Below are 13,053 nucleotides of genomic sequence, written 5' to 3' on the forward strand. Positions count from 1 at the left end.
CTGAAGGCAGGGAGAGCTGATTTTCAGGACAGCTGCTGGGTTTGGCCTGGTTGTGGATACATTTTTCTCAATTAGCCTTGTTTAGTTCTCCCCAGACCTGAGCTAGCAGGACAATAGTGTCTCCTTGATCTTGTCTCAAGTTCCCTTAGGTGCCTTAACTCCCAGTCCCAAGTTCGAATAAGGAGGCATTTTCAGGGAGGGCTGGGCTTCAGTGGTGGCAGCTTCTTGATTCAGTTTTGTCAGAATGGGCAAAAAGTCCTTCCTAACAAGATTTAAGCCATTAGCCATAACATTCCAGTCTCTCCCAAGTCTTGTGAAGAGCAGCTGAGGGAGCAGGGGTGCTTTAGCCTGAAGAAGAGGAGGCCCACTCTGGCTATTTTTAAGTAATATTTAAGCTATAGCTTTGTCTGTTCCAACTATTATTAATGTCCAGCTTTTGAGCTCCAGGTTTCAGTACAGTCCATCTTTGAATTTCACAGGGAAGCCATATAGATCAAATAAAGTCCAACTAGAGGCCTAACAATACTAGCTACTTATGCCAAACAAGCACTCAGCTACTTTCAAATCATATCAAATTGTTTAGCACCAGTATATGCCTTGAATCTGCCATGGATTGGGTTGTGGATTGTCAGAGTTCCATTGTTGCTCCTTCCAGTTTTGTTGAGGCACTGTCTCCCTCTGTGACATCATCCCTTGGAGATGGCGTCTGGATTGCCCAAGAAGACACCACCACCTCGTCTTTTGCTGAGGGAAAGGCTGAAGCCAGACACTGTGAGTGGCCACTGGGGCTGTGTTAAGGCTGGCACCTGCCCTGGTGTCCCTGCTCTCCCTGGCCCTGTTGTCCAGCAGTGCTGTGAAGCTGCAGAGCCCCTCCCCAGCCCTCTGTGCCGTGCTCCTGTTGCTGGGGGCTGTCCTGGTGCAGCAGGGAACACTGTGGGATGCTTCAGTTGTGTCTTGCCTGGCTGTGCCAGTGGAGCCAAGTGAAACCAATGTACAGCTGAAGCCCTGAGCACGTGTTCTGTCCCTTTCCCTTTGCCACAGGAATTCCTTCTGTCAGGCTGGGCACTCACCTGTGCTGCTCTGACCATCCTGCCCTTGGCCACCCGGGCATGTGGGGGAGGGAAAGCTCAAATTCTGCCCAAAGCCTTGAGAGCCATGGCTGTTCCCAGCTGGAAGAGCTTCCAAAGCAGCTGTTCTCTCCCAGCTCCTGTGGGCACAGATCCAGCCCTGCAGGCAGCACTGGAGCCAAGGCCACAAAGGTCCCTTGCTGTCTGGAGCTCTCTTGGCTGAAGATGCCCCAGTGCTGAGGCTCTGTCAAGGAGATCCCTCTGTTTTCTTCTGTGGAGGGCTCTGTCAGCCCAGACGGAGAAAGCAATTTAACAGGGAGAACCAAAACCTGGACACATTCCTGTGCACCTCCCTCTTGGTACAGCTTTGTTTTCTTGCATCTGTTGGACTCAGCCAGCAACGATATCTCCTTGCTGTGAGTTCTGAGTGTTGTGCAGGGATGGAGTTCAGGCAGTTCTGAGAGCTCCTGCCCATTTTCTGGAAAGGTCACTGCCTCAATCCAAGGAAATGTAAGAGGAAACAAATGCCCAAAGAGCAGAAATCCCCAACCATGTCCCATCCAATCCCAGAGAAGCCAATAGGACAGAGCCATGTGGCTGGAGTGTGTGTATTGCACTCTGTATTATTAATTTACTGATGCTAAGGACTTCAGCAGGAAACTTCCAGGGCTCCCAGGACTGTCCTAGTGGCTGTGATCACAAGTTATTTACCAGTGCCACTTGTTCCAGAAAAGCCTCTCTGAACAAGCCATCTCTTAGGCTCTAGCTGGTGTATTTTTGCCTTTCAGCTGCTTCCCTCTAAGTTCCAGAGGGAGAAGATTCCCAGCAGGAAGAAGGAGGCCAGTACTGGGGGGAGTATTCTGCCCAGAACTGGCCCATTTCCAGACAGGAGTGAGACTGGTCCAAAGGTAGCCTTTTCCTGCTCTTTTCCTTTCTGTTGAACATGAAGTTTGAAGGGGGTGTGTGCTTGTGACAGGCTTGTCTCCAGCAAAACACCTCAGTGTCCAGGTGCTGTTGTCATTGCACACTGCTGGGAGGGGTGGACTGGGAGTCCTGATGTGCACAGAGCAACACAAATAACCTCTGCTGAAGCTGCTGGGCTGTGCTGGAGTGTAGCTGCCATTGCTAACAGGGGGAAGGCTGGGGACACAAAGGCACAACATTGCCATTTGCCATTCTCCTGCTGAGAGAGCCTCCTCTAGCTTTGGTGTGGTCACCATCAAATGCTTGGGGTCACAGGATTCCCTCCAGAGTGGCAGCGTTGGCCTTTGAAGGCCAAGGATGTGCAGGAATTACTTCAGATTTAACAAAAGAAATTGCATTCCTGCTTTGGGCTGGAACAATGTGTTGGACCCTGACAGGGTGTTAGATTTTGCAGGGTGCCAGATGTGCAGGGGACTGGCCCTGGGCAGAGAGGAATGGATGTGCTTCCTGGGCAGAGAGGAATGGATGTGCTTTATCTGGATCAGTGCCTACTTAGAGGTGTGTTTAAAGCTGCTTTTCTGGCAGGACTGGCCCAGTAGAAAGCACAGTCCAAAGGGGCAGGTGATCAAGGTGGGCTGTTGAGCAGGAAATTGGCAGCAGGAGACATGGAACAAAGTGGTTAAGGATTGCCCTTGAGAGGGGCATTGGGAACACCTCAGGGAAGGGCACAGCTAAGGGCCAGTGTGCTGCAGCCACTCCCTTCAGCAGAATGTGTCTGCTGTGGAGTCCCACAGGAGACCTGCTGGTGTCCCTGCAGTGACAGCAGTGTGGCTGGAGCAGGCAGACAAAGCAGGGGAGAGTTTTCTCAAAGCAATGTCTCTGCTCCTGAAGCATTTGCTGTTGTTGTGTCATTCCAGACGTGCCTCTACAGTGGCATTAAATAAGATAGCAGTAATGACAAGAAAGCACCCATTTAAAACTCGTGGAAAAAGGAGATACCAACTGTCATGGTCTGCGCCTGGCGAAATGCCAGTGCTTCCATGAGAAAACCTCTTTTCCTGGTATCTACTGTGAGATGTGATCAGAGATAGAGCAGAGCAGGCTCCAACTTACGATTGAAAGGAAAAAAACTTTATTAACATAAAACTACAGGGAAAAAACACACAGAACACAGGATGAAAACCTTCCAAATTTCCTCCTCCTCCCCCCACCAAAAATTTCCTAATTCCGTTACCACCCTTTGGATAATCAATTCTCAATTCTTTGAGAAGAGAGGAGTCCCTCTTGCACTACAGACTTCACCCAGGAAACAGGCGAAACTTCTCGTGTTTCTGTGTCACGTGTGGCACCGCCCGGAGAACATTTTGCCATCGTGACCTCTTCCTTCCATGTCCAGTGCTCTCACTACTGCACATGGACCAGAGCTGCTTCTAGGGTTTTTTCTCTTTAAGGATGCTTTGTCCAGTTCCAAAAAAGAGCACAGTCCCTCTCCTTTTGGGACACCTGTCCCCCCCATGTTTCACCCCCTGGGGCTGAGGGGTCTCTTGAACAGAGATCATCTTCCTCTTCTTCTTCTTCGAAGACGGAGGGCACCACCACAACCCTCCTCCACCCTTCGTCTCTGTTCACACACCTTCACATCACCGCACTCTCCTGGCTCTGAGCCACTGCCTCCCCCCAGAATGCAGTCTCTGTGTCACAGGAACTGAAGGGTTCTGTCCATAGCTATCCAAGAAAAGTCCAGCCAAAAGCCACTCCATCATCTCCTCCCACCTAGAATTCTTCTCAACTTCTCTCAATCTCACCAACTCCAGGAGGAATCAGCATTTGCAAGGTTTCCATCATCCCAAGAAGGGTTAAAAGTCCCAGGCTCTGCCGGTTTGGTTCATGAACTCCCACGGCTGGCTGCCCTGCTGGGCACCCCCCCCTTCTCCTTCACTCCAGCCGCGCTATCACAAGCACAGGCTGCTCTCGCTCTCTCTCCCTCCGGGGGGGGAATGGGGGATGGCTGCCCGAAGCCCTGGCAGTGCAATGCTCCTCCACCCTTCGGCCCAGGCCTGGCCTCCCTCCCTCCGGCTGCATGGCTCCCCTCCCCCCTGCTCAGCTCGGAGCTGGACAGGGGAGAGGTCTCCTTTGGTCCAGGACCGGAACTCAAAAGGAACTTCCAGTGGGAGTTCACAGCTTTTAACCCCTGTGTTCTCAGAGGCGTATCCATGCCCTCAGTGGACAAACCAGGTGTCAATATTAAAATCTGGACACCGATTGGCGTGACCACACCATCCCAAAAAAAACCATTTCCCCTCAAACCACAACACCAACTCTACTTTTACCCAAGTTGCTGAGAAAATAACTGAACCCTACCCTCATTCAGCATTCACCTCCCTTGTCTTTTGATTTTCACCTCATCTGTCTTTTTATTTTTGCCTTTCCTTCTGTTTGAAACACACTAACTTTTAAGTACAATGAAAGGGGACAAAATCATCAAAGCAAAAGAAAACTATTTATTAGTAAGGATTCAGCTGAGCCGGGTGTGTCTCCCTCCCCGAGAGCCAAGCACACACACACCCTCTGAGAAAATGGCAATCTTTCTGTGCCCTTTATACCCGGCTGGGGCGGTCCCTGTCCCCTTTCCCATTGGATGGGTACTCAGGAGCTTCCATTCTCTACTGACCACCAACTTTTCTGTCCCCTCCCCTCTCGTCCTACTTCCTTTTGGTCAGGTCTTCAACCCCGTCCCTCTCACTGCCGCACTCAACATCCAACCTGAACAAATCCAAACCACAAACAACACACAGAACCAACAAATTCCATTCTTTTGCTTTATGACCTTTTGGCTTCAGCCAAATACCACCTCATCTCTCCCACCTCCTCTGGTCCTGTGCTCTTCTTACTGATAGGTCTAAGTTCTAGAGCAAAAAAGATATTTGCAGTTGTGTGGGCCTGCGTTTCCCTGTCTCAGAGTAAAGGACATCCCAGAATTGTTTCCCATTGAGTCTCCTGTAAATCCATGGGTTTTACTTACTCCATGAGTGCTCAGTCAGTGCCCCAGAGCTCTGTGACCACATAGGCACAGGGCTGTGCTTAAGGGAAGTGCTGCCTGGCATTGTGGAGAAAGAAACCTGGAGAAATAGATGCCAAACGAGCAGCTTGGCCTGAGCCTGCTCTGTGTGGCCCAGCAGCTCTGGATCACTCAGAGCAGAGGTGGGTGAGCCACTGTTTGCCCAGAGTGGGCTGGGCGGACGTGCTCACCCAGAGTCTGTACTTCCCTGGGGATCAGTGGAAGATTCTCCTTCATGAACCTTCCTCCCAGCAGCTGAAGCTCTCCCTGCTCTCTCTCGCCTCTCCAGCTGCCGTCAGCTGCCCCGAAACAGAGCTGGTTTGGGGTTTTCCCACCAGAGGTGGTATTTCAGAACTTCGTCGCTCGGGAGATCTCTGAGATGGAGCTGTCTCTCATTAATAAGGACAAGGTAAGTGCTGGCAGCTGGAGCTTTAACACTGTGCTGGAAGAGGAGAGTGCTGTCGTTCCCTGGGTGTACAGCAAAGCAAGTTGTCTGCTGCATCACATGCAGAAGAAAATATCTCAGCACCTTGTTCTGCAAGATGCTGGAAATCTTCCTGTGCTGGGAATTGTCCCCTGATTTTGGCCATGCAGTGATGGTGTCTATCCCAAAGGAGTTTCCTTCTCTTGCAAGCTCTGGATTGAGAGGAATGTTGAGGGCTGTACAGTTCTTTCCTGCTCTCCTGCTTTGCCTTGAGTCTGTCCCACACCCTGTGTCTCCTTGGTTAATCTTGGCTCCTGGTAGGAATCTCTGCCTCTCTCAGCCAGTTTGGCTCCCTTTGTGCAGCTGACAGTCACAGCTCAGGGGCTGAGTCTTCTGCACTTTGTGCTGGAATCACTTCTCATCAATGGCATTGGCACTGCAGGAGACGTGTTCTGAAAGAGCCCTGCAATCAGGCTGATGGAGCAGAAGCAGTGAGAGGCCTTTAAGTGCCACTTCAGGCTCCTGCTCAGCTTCATCCAGCTCTGCTCAGCTTTTCCAAAAGCAACACGGTGCTCTGCTTTCCCTTTGGAGAACCACAGCAGATCCAAAGCCATGTGCTCCTGGAGGTTTCCACCTTCACTTGAAGAAATTGGGATTGTTTTGCATTTTGCCAAGAGAGCTAAGAGGGGAAAAAGTTGAAAAATGTCAGCAGTTGTGTTCCAGTGTAAAGAGGAAAACTTGAGACCACTGGAATTTCAGTCAGGGAAAGATTTTCTCAAGGGGGGCTTGTGCCAAGAGTGGGCTGGTGGGAGGAGACAGGAGGGAGTTCAAATCATCTGGTTTAGACTTTTGGAGAGCATTTTGGTGCTCAGGGGTTGATGCTCTCAGTGTGCCAGAAAATGCATGTTTGCTGTGTCTGTGAATGCCAGAGGGCAGAACCTGGCCTGCTGGCTGCAGGCAGGAATGCCCAGCCTGCCTGCACAGGCAGCAAGAAGGCCTGGAGAGCCAAGACTGGCTTTTCATCCTGGAACCACACTGTCAGTAAGTGCTGGTCATGTTTCTCCAGGCAGAAAAGGCCTTTGAAGCCCATAGTCAACAGGCAAAGCCTGTCTGTGTTGCTGTCACTTTTGGCAAGCTGATTGCTCTCATGGTTTAATGATTCTTCCTTGCTGCTTTACTGCTAATTGCAATTCTCTTTGCCATCTCCTTGTTTTAGGGATTGTCTTTCTGTGTTCCTTCCCTGTTTTGCTTTTCAGGTTTGCTTTTCTTCCCAGTAAGGCCACAGGGCTTGGTCTCCTCTCTTGCTGCTCTGCCTGCCTGACTGTATCCCCACAACGTCCCTACCCAAAGCTAATCTGCTAGAAGGGAATTTCTTCCTTCCCCCAGGACAATGTGCTGGTTTGCTTTCAGGGAGCACATTCCCCTCTGGAACATGACAACTGCATGGCTGTGTGCAGGCAGAAGCCAGCAGGTTTTTTGGCCTTGTTGAATAGGCAGATGACTTGGTTCAGGTGCTCTGTCTCCATCCTCCTGGTGCTGACCTGCTCAGCCCTTCCTTGCCAGCAGGCACTGCCCTACTGGCCCTGGCCAAAATGCTGGAGGCAGACAGAAGGGATTCCAGTTCAGCCTTGTGAAGGATGTGCCTGTGCCTGCAGAGCTGAAAGTGCTTTGGGAAGGGGCCAAGGAGGGATGCCAGCAGGGCACGGACAGGTCTCCTCTGGTCCTGTTGGCACAAGTGGCACAATGATCATTTGGTGTCTTTGCTGCAGATTCCTTGGCTGGTGAAGGTGTGCATGGAGAGCTGCCCTTATTTCCAGCTGGCGTGCCCCAGGAATGTGTACCATGTGGTGCCAGCAGGCGCCTCTGCCCCTGTGCGCATCCGCTTCAGCCCCGCCGAGAACAAGGTGAGAGTGGAGGAGCCAAAGCACAGGATGATCTGCACAGCCATTGTTTTCCCTGCACTCTGGCTCCAGCCCATTGCATGCTGTGAGCTTGGCTTCAGGCCATGGGCAGGCAGCCTGCAGCCAGTCACACCTTGGCCCCTGCTGGCAGGCACTGCAGCCAGGCCTGACAGGCTCTGCTTCCCCTCCCTGCACATCCCTGAGCATTGCCAAGGGAAGATGCAGAGGGAACAGGATGGAAATGACAGAGGGCTGTTGATAGATGTTGGGCCATCTCTAGGTCTAGGGGAAGGGGTTTCATTATGATGGAAAACACCAGAGGAACCAAGAGGTCAGAGAGCTTTCCTCCTTGCTGACTGGCACCAGCTTCCCTGCCTGCCCCTGGGCTGGAGCAAAGACAGTGCTTTTTCACCCCCTCTGCTCTCCAGCCTTGCAGCTGTGCTGTCCCAGAGCACAAGTGAGCATGGTACAGCTGCAGGGCCAGGGCAGAGGATGTGCTGTGCCCGTGAGCCCGGCCTGGCACAGGCACACTGGGCTCTGGGTGCCCTTGGTCAGCAGGAGGTTGCTGAGCTGCAGGGGACTGGGACACCTGCCTGAAGGAGCTCGTGCTGGGCAGGTACAAGCTGCAGGCAGAGCTGTGAGCCCAGGGCTTGTGGCAGTGACACTACTGGGGCTCTGTCTTCATGCCTGTCCCTGTGCTTGCTCTGTCAGCTGGCACCCATCCCGTGCCAGAGGTGCTTTTGTGGGGAGGTTTGAACAGCAGTGCTGAGGCTCTGGCAAGTCTGATCTCAGTGCTGGGATCTGGAGGGTTCATGTTCTGGTCTGGAGGCTTGTTCATAGGGAAGGGTTTAGGACATGGCATGGAAGGGAGGAAACCTTGCAGGGAAACAAAGAGAGGCCCTTTCCAACAGCATCCTGCTACCTCTTGGCACTGTTCTTCTCCTGGCTTGGTAGGAGAGGCAAAGTTAGAGAGGAGTTCTGAGCCAACTGATGTTTCTACAGCAGGCCAGAGGTGCAGGATCTCTTTGGGTGCAGCTGTTTTCTCATCTTCCTTTTGCTGCTTAGAGCCAGTTGAAGACTTTGTCCTATTCTCAGACAGTTGGAATATAGAAACCTAGAGGAATGTCCTGTGTTCCCAAGCACCATGTTCTTTAGAATGAACTTAGGAATTGTTTAACAATCATTAAAATTTAGAGTAAAATTGTGGTGGCCTAGGGTATGGGTATGACCTAGTGATACAAGAGCTGAATGCCACAGAGATAGGTTTTGCAAAAGTGCCCCGGTGCCTTTAAAATGTGACATATTAGTAGAACTTAGTGTTCATTTTAGGGTGCAATAGGTAAATCGATGCCCTTGGAGCATCAATTTACCTATTGCACCCTAAAATGAACAATAAGTTTTTCTTCTGCCATGGGGATGGCACTAAATGCCCTGTGCTGAGGCAGTTTCTTTTCCTGCAGGATTATTGCCACCAGCTGGTCTGCATGACATCAAGGGAAAGGATCGTTGTGCCCATCCGGGCCATTGGTGCCCGAGCTGTCCTGGACTTCCCTGCCCAGCTGGATTTCTCCAAGTGTGCAGTCCAGGGCAGCACCCAGAAGACTCTGCTGGTGCGCAATGTCGGTACCCAGGCAGCTCGTTACCAGCTGAGCACCCAGAGGTGAGGCAGCTCATCTGTCCTTGTGCAAAACACCTTTGGGGGACAGCAGAGCTGGGAAAGAGCAGCAAAAGGAACCAGAGCATTGCAGCTGCTGCCCTGCAGCCTGGCTGGAAGGGAGCAGGATGGATGGCATCAGCTCTTGCTTTCTGTGGCCTTGGAGCTTTCTCTGTCCCAGATTTGCTGGAGGCTGCTGGAACATGTTGGTAGCTGGCTTGCACCCTCCTGAGCACAAGCAGCTTCTGAAATGCTTCCTCAGCACTGTCAGCCAAATAGACCCATTCCCTGAGAGGCCACAGGCACGTGGCTTTCCAGTGGTCCTGGAGGGGACCTCTGGCAATCATCTGAGCAAACACACTGCTCAAAGCAAGAGCAGAGTCTGGGGACTGCAAGGTGCCATTGGGAGATCTGGACCTGGCTTTAGATGCCATAGAAGGGAACAAACATATCAATGGACCTAGCTAAAAAGCAGAAGAAAACAACGTGTTTTTCAAGAAAACCCCCTCCGTCCCTTATCTTTTCTGCCTGTCAGTTGCAGTAGTGATTCATTGAGAGGATGGATCTAACAGGGTGAGAAGTGTCTTAAGGAGCAGCTCACAATGAACAGAGAAAAGGCCAAAACTGAGCTTGCCAGCCCCATCTCTTGGCAGTGGTTTTCATTTGGTTATTACAGTGTCAGGGATGTCTCCTGCACAGCTCTTCTATCTGTGGGCTCAGGGAACAGCTTAGTGCTGTTGGCTGAAATTCAGAGGAGTTGAGAGATGACTGCTACAGCAGGAACAGAAGAGTCTGGTGGGTCCAGCCCAGGGTGGGATGTAGCAGGTGAAGGGGCTGAATTGCACTCAGTTTTTTCTGGCCTGAAACTGAGTCCTGGACTTGGCTGGATCCTCTTCTCCTGATAATTTGAAAAAAAGAAGACACCTTCTTTCTCAGGCAAGCCCTGAAGTCACCTCCAGGAATGTTCTTCCCATCCTGCCATCTGAGGGCAGGAGCATGTAACATGGGGCAGGAGTGGGAAGGGAATGGAATGGAAGGGAGTGCTGAAGCCTGGCCAGGGATTCCCCTAACTGGCAACTTCTCTGTTCTGATGAAATTTCTGGCAAAAGACTAAGGGAAGAATCCTGTGCCTTGCCCCCAGCAGGCACTGATCCCCCGAGCCCCAGCAGAGAGCTGCAGCAGGGCTGGCATCAGCCCCGGGGCAGATGCAGGAGCACGTGCACTGATCTGGCTCTGGGGCTGCTGGGGCCTTGTCTTTCCTCCCCTCCCTCCAAAGTCTCACGTCCAGCCCATAAACATTGCTGGCCCAAGGTTTCTCCACCAGCCAGCAGTGATGTTCTCCCCAGTGGCAATGGGAACAGCTCAGCCCATCATTGCAGCAAGAGGTCCTTCATGAGCAGAACCTGAAGCAAGTTCATCAGCTGTCACTGCTGACATGAGCAAAGCTCAGCTTGCCAGATGTTCCCTTTGTTTTTGTGTGTGATGCATTCATCACCAAAGTCCCCAGAAGACACTTTGAAGTAACAGATTGACCAGCAGCAAAGCACCAAGGCCAGGAACTTTTGTTTGCTCAGTGGGGCTGTAGAAGAGCACAAAGCCCAGCAGCTGCTGGGCAGAAGCACTTTTCCCCTGGGCTGTCCCTGAGCATCAAAGCACAGAGTCTTGTGTTTGTCAGGCAAGAGCTCTTTACCTGGTGATCAATGCTGATTGCTCCTGGTAAATCCAAAGTGCACCAACACAGTTGCATCATTATTTCCAACACATTGCACAGAGTTTGTCTGGTGGGCCAAGCAAGCAGTTACCAGCCTGCATGACAACCCAGAGTCCCAGACTGCATTGCTGGTAAATACACAGAAACCTCCTGTTCTGTTTCCTTGATGTGCTCCTGCTGATGGTGCTTCATTGAGCTGGGATTGGACCCTTCAGACTGTAAATGGCATCCTCCTTTTGGGTCTTGTTTCCAGGTCACTGTATTGCTCTAATCTGCAGTTGCACTCTTTCAGAGTTTTGATTGCTCCTTTTCTTAGAAAAGGAAGCTCTCATTGAAATGCTGATAAAATGTGTCTTTTTGGCTAAATCAGGATGTTTTCAATGGAAAAGAAACCAAAGAACCACACTGCAACAGTAACTATTCCTTGGTCTTCAGGGAATAGTTCCTTCTCCCTGTCTGATTGCTAGGCTGTAATCTGCCAGGACAGGCAGTGCCCTAACGTTTGCATCTCCTGAGATGAGGTTCATAGGCAGCAGGAAAAGAGAAATTCCTGAGGCAGTCAGTGTCAAGTTGTCATGCAGATAGCTCTGAACCCTCTCTGTGCTCTTCAGAAACCATTCTCTGATGGGATTGGTGGCAGTGGGACCCTTGAGCCTCATTGCAGAGAGCTGGATGCAGAGTATGGGGGAGCTGAGGTCATTTTAGCCCCAGGATCTGGTGAGGGCTGGATCTCCTCAGCAGTGGCTCAGTGGCTGTTTCTGATGCTGTCTGTTCTGGCTGTCTTCTGCTGCCTGTGCTTGGTTTGCTCCCTGCTTGCCCCAGGGAGCTGCAGTGAGCTGCAGTGCAGAAGGAATCTCCTGGCCAGGTGTCCCCCCAGCCCTGCTCCCTCTCTCTGTGTTGCAGTCCTTTCTCCGTGGTGCCGGCCACAGGAGCTCTGGGCGCTGGTGACACCGTGCAGGTGACAGTGGGATTTCACCCGCAGGCCAGCGGTGACCATTGGGGCTCCCTGGCAGTGAGCTGCAGCACAGGTGAGTGCTGGGCCCTGCACGGGCACAGGACAGTTCTGCACCATGGCTCCCTGCTGTCCCATCCCCTGCATTCCCTCCAGAGGTACCTCCCCTGCTCAGCTTCACCCCAAAGCAAACTGAGAACTCCTTGGTCTTTAGGGGCTTGAGAAAGTGAATCTCCTCTAACAGGCAGAGATTTTGGACTCCTGTTGTGCTGGGAGTTGCTGAGTGGAGGAAAGAGGATCCCTGATTCTCCACTCCCATGTGGCTATGCCTGGCTGAAGTTTTATTTGATTCCTGGGCAGTGCTGTAGGTGAGGTCTCCATCAGACTCTCTCCAATGCAGTGGATTTCTTGCACACCTCTGTCCCATGTGTGTCTTCTCCCCTGGCTTGCCACAGACCCTTTTTCTCTGTGGCCCTTACACATAGATGTAGTTTCTGTCTAACAACATTTTCAGGTGCTCTAGTTCTTTTTTTTGTGACAAACCCAAACAAATTTTTCCCTGTCCCCATTTCCCAGGCTGTTCCTGCTGTTGCAAACCTCTCACATCTGTCTCCCATTTGATTTCTAGACTGAGGAATCCCATTCAGTCTTAATGGAGAAGCTGCTCTGTACTTACTCATCTTTGTCCCTTTTTTATTTCATTTGCAATACTGCAGCTTGGTTTTTCAGATCAGAACAATATCAAATATTTCAAGACTGATGTCGCTGTGGCTTTGGCCAGGGAGATGATGATGATGATGATGATGATGATTTTCATGGTGTTCATTTTGCAGTGGTTTGTCACATTGCAGAGACAGGCTGGTTGTGTTTCCTCCCCTGTGTCCCCTCCTGCTGGGGGCTGTCACTTCACTTGTTCCTCTGGGCCTCCTTTTGCTGCCCACCTGCCCCCAGGCATATTTGCTGGTCAGCAACAAGGGATCCAAGGGATCAGGAGAGACAGAGTCTGGTGGGATGCCCAGGGAGAGTCTGGGCAAGGCAGGACTGAGCAAGGCTCCTCAGCCCTGTCACCTGAAGGACTTGGATGCAGAAATCCTGGTGATCTGAGTGGTCACCAGAGCACATGGACCAATCTCCCTGTCCATACTGTCACCTTGGGGCCAAATCTCCACAAACACCCTCAGAAATAAGGTGTTTAAGGAGCTGCCCAGGACATCCCCACACTCTAACACAGAGCTGTCAGGATGGGATAAATGCACTGATTCACAGAACTGCTCATTCAGCTCAAAACTGGGACACTTTCTTCTGTGCCCTGTGGTTTGCTCCGTTCCTTGTGCTTCCATCAGGCAGTGAGCTGAGCAAAGA

At 51.5% G+C, this 13,053-nt stretch overlaps 1 pseudogene; it reads left to right on the forward strand.

Moving 5' to 3' along the window:
• LOC132334706 (zinc finger protein 850-like) overlaps positions 1–13,053 on the forward strand; it is a 1,213,125-nt pseudogene that overhangs the window by 57,793 nt on the left and 1,142,279 nt on the right.

The sequence above is a fragment of the Haemorhous mexicanus genome, chromosome 16 (genome assembly GCF_027477595.1).
Source record: "Haemorhous mexicanus isolate bHaeMex1 chromosome 16, bHaeMex1.pri, whole genome shotgun sequence".
Taxonomy (NCBI): domain Eukaryota; kingdom Metazoa; phylum Chordata; class Aves; order Passeriformes; family Fringillidae; genus Haemorhous; species Haemorhous mexicanus.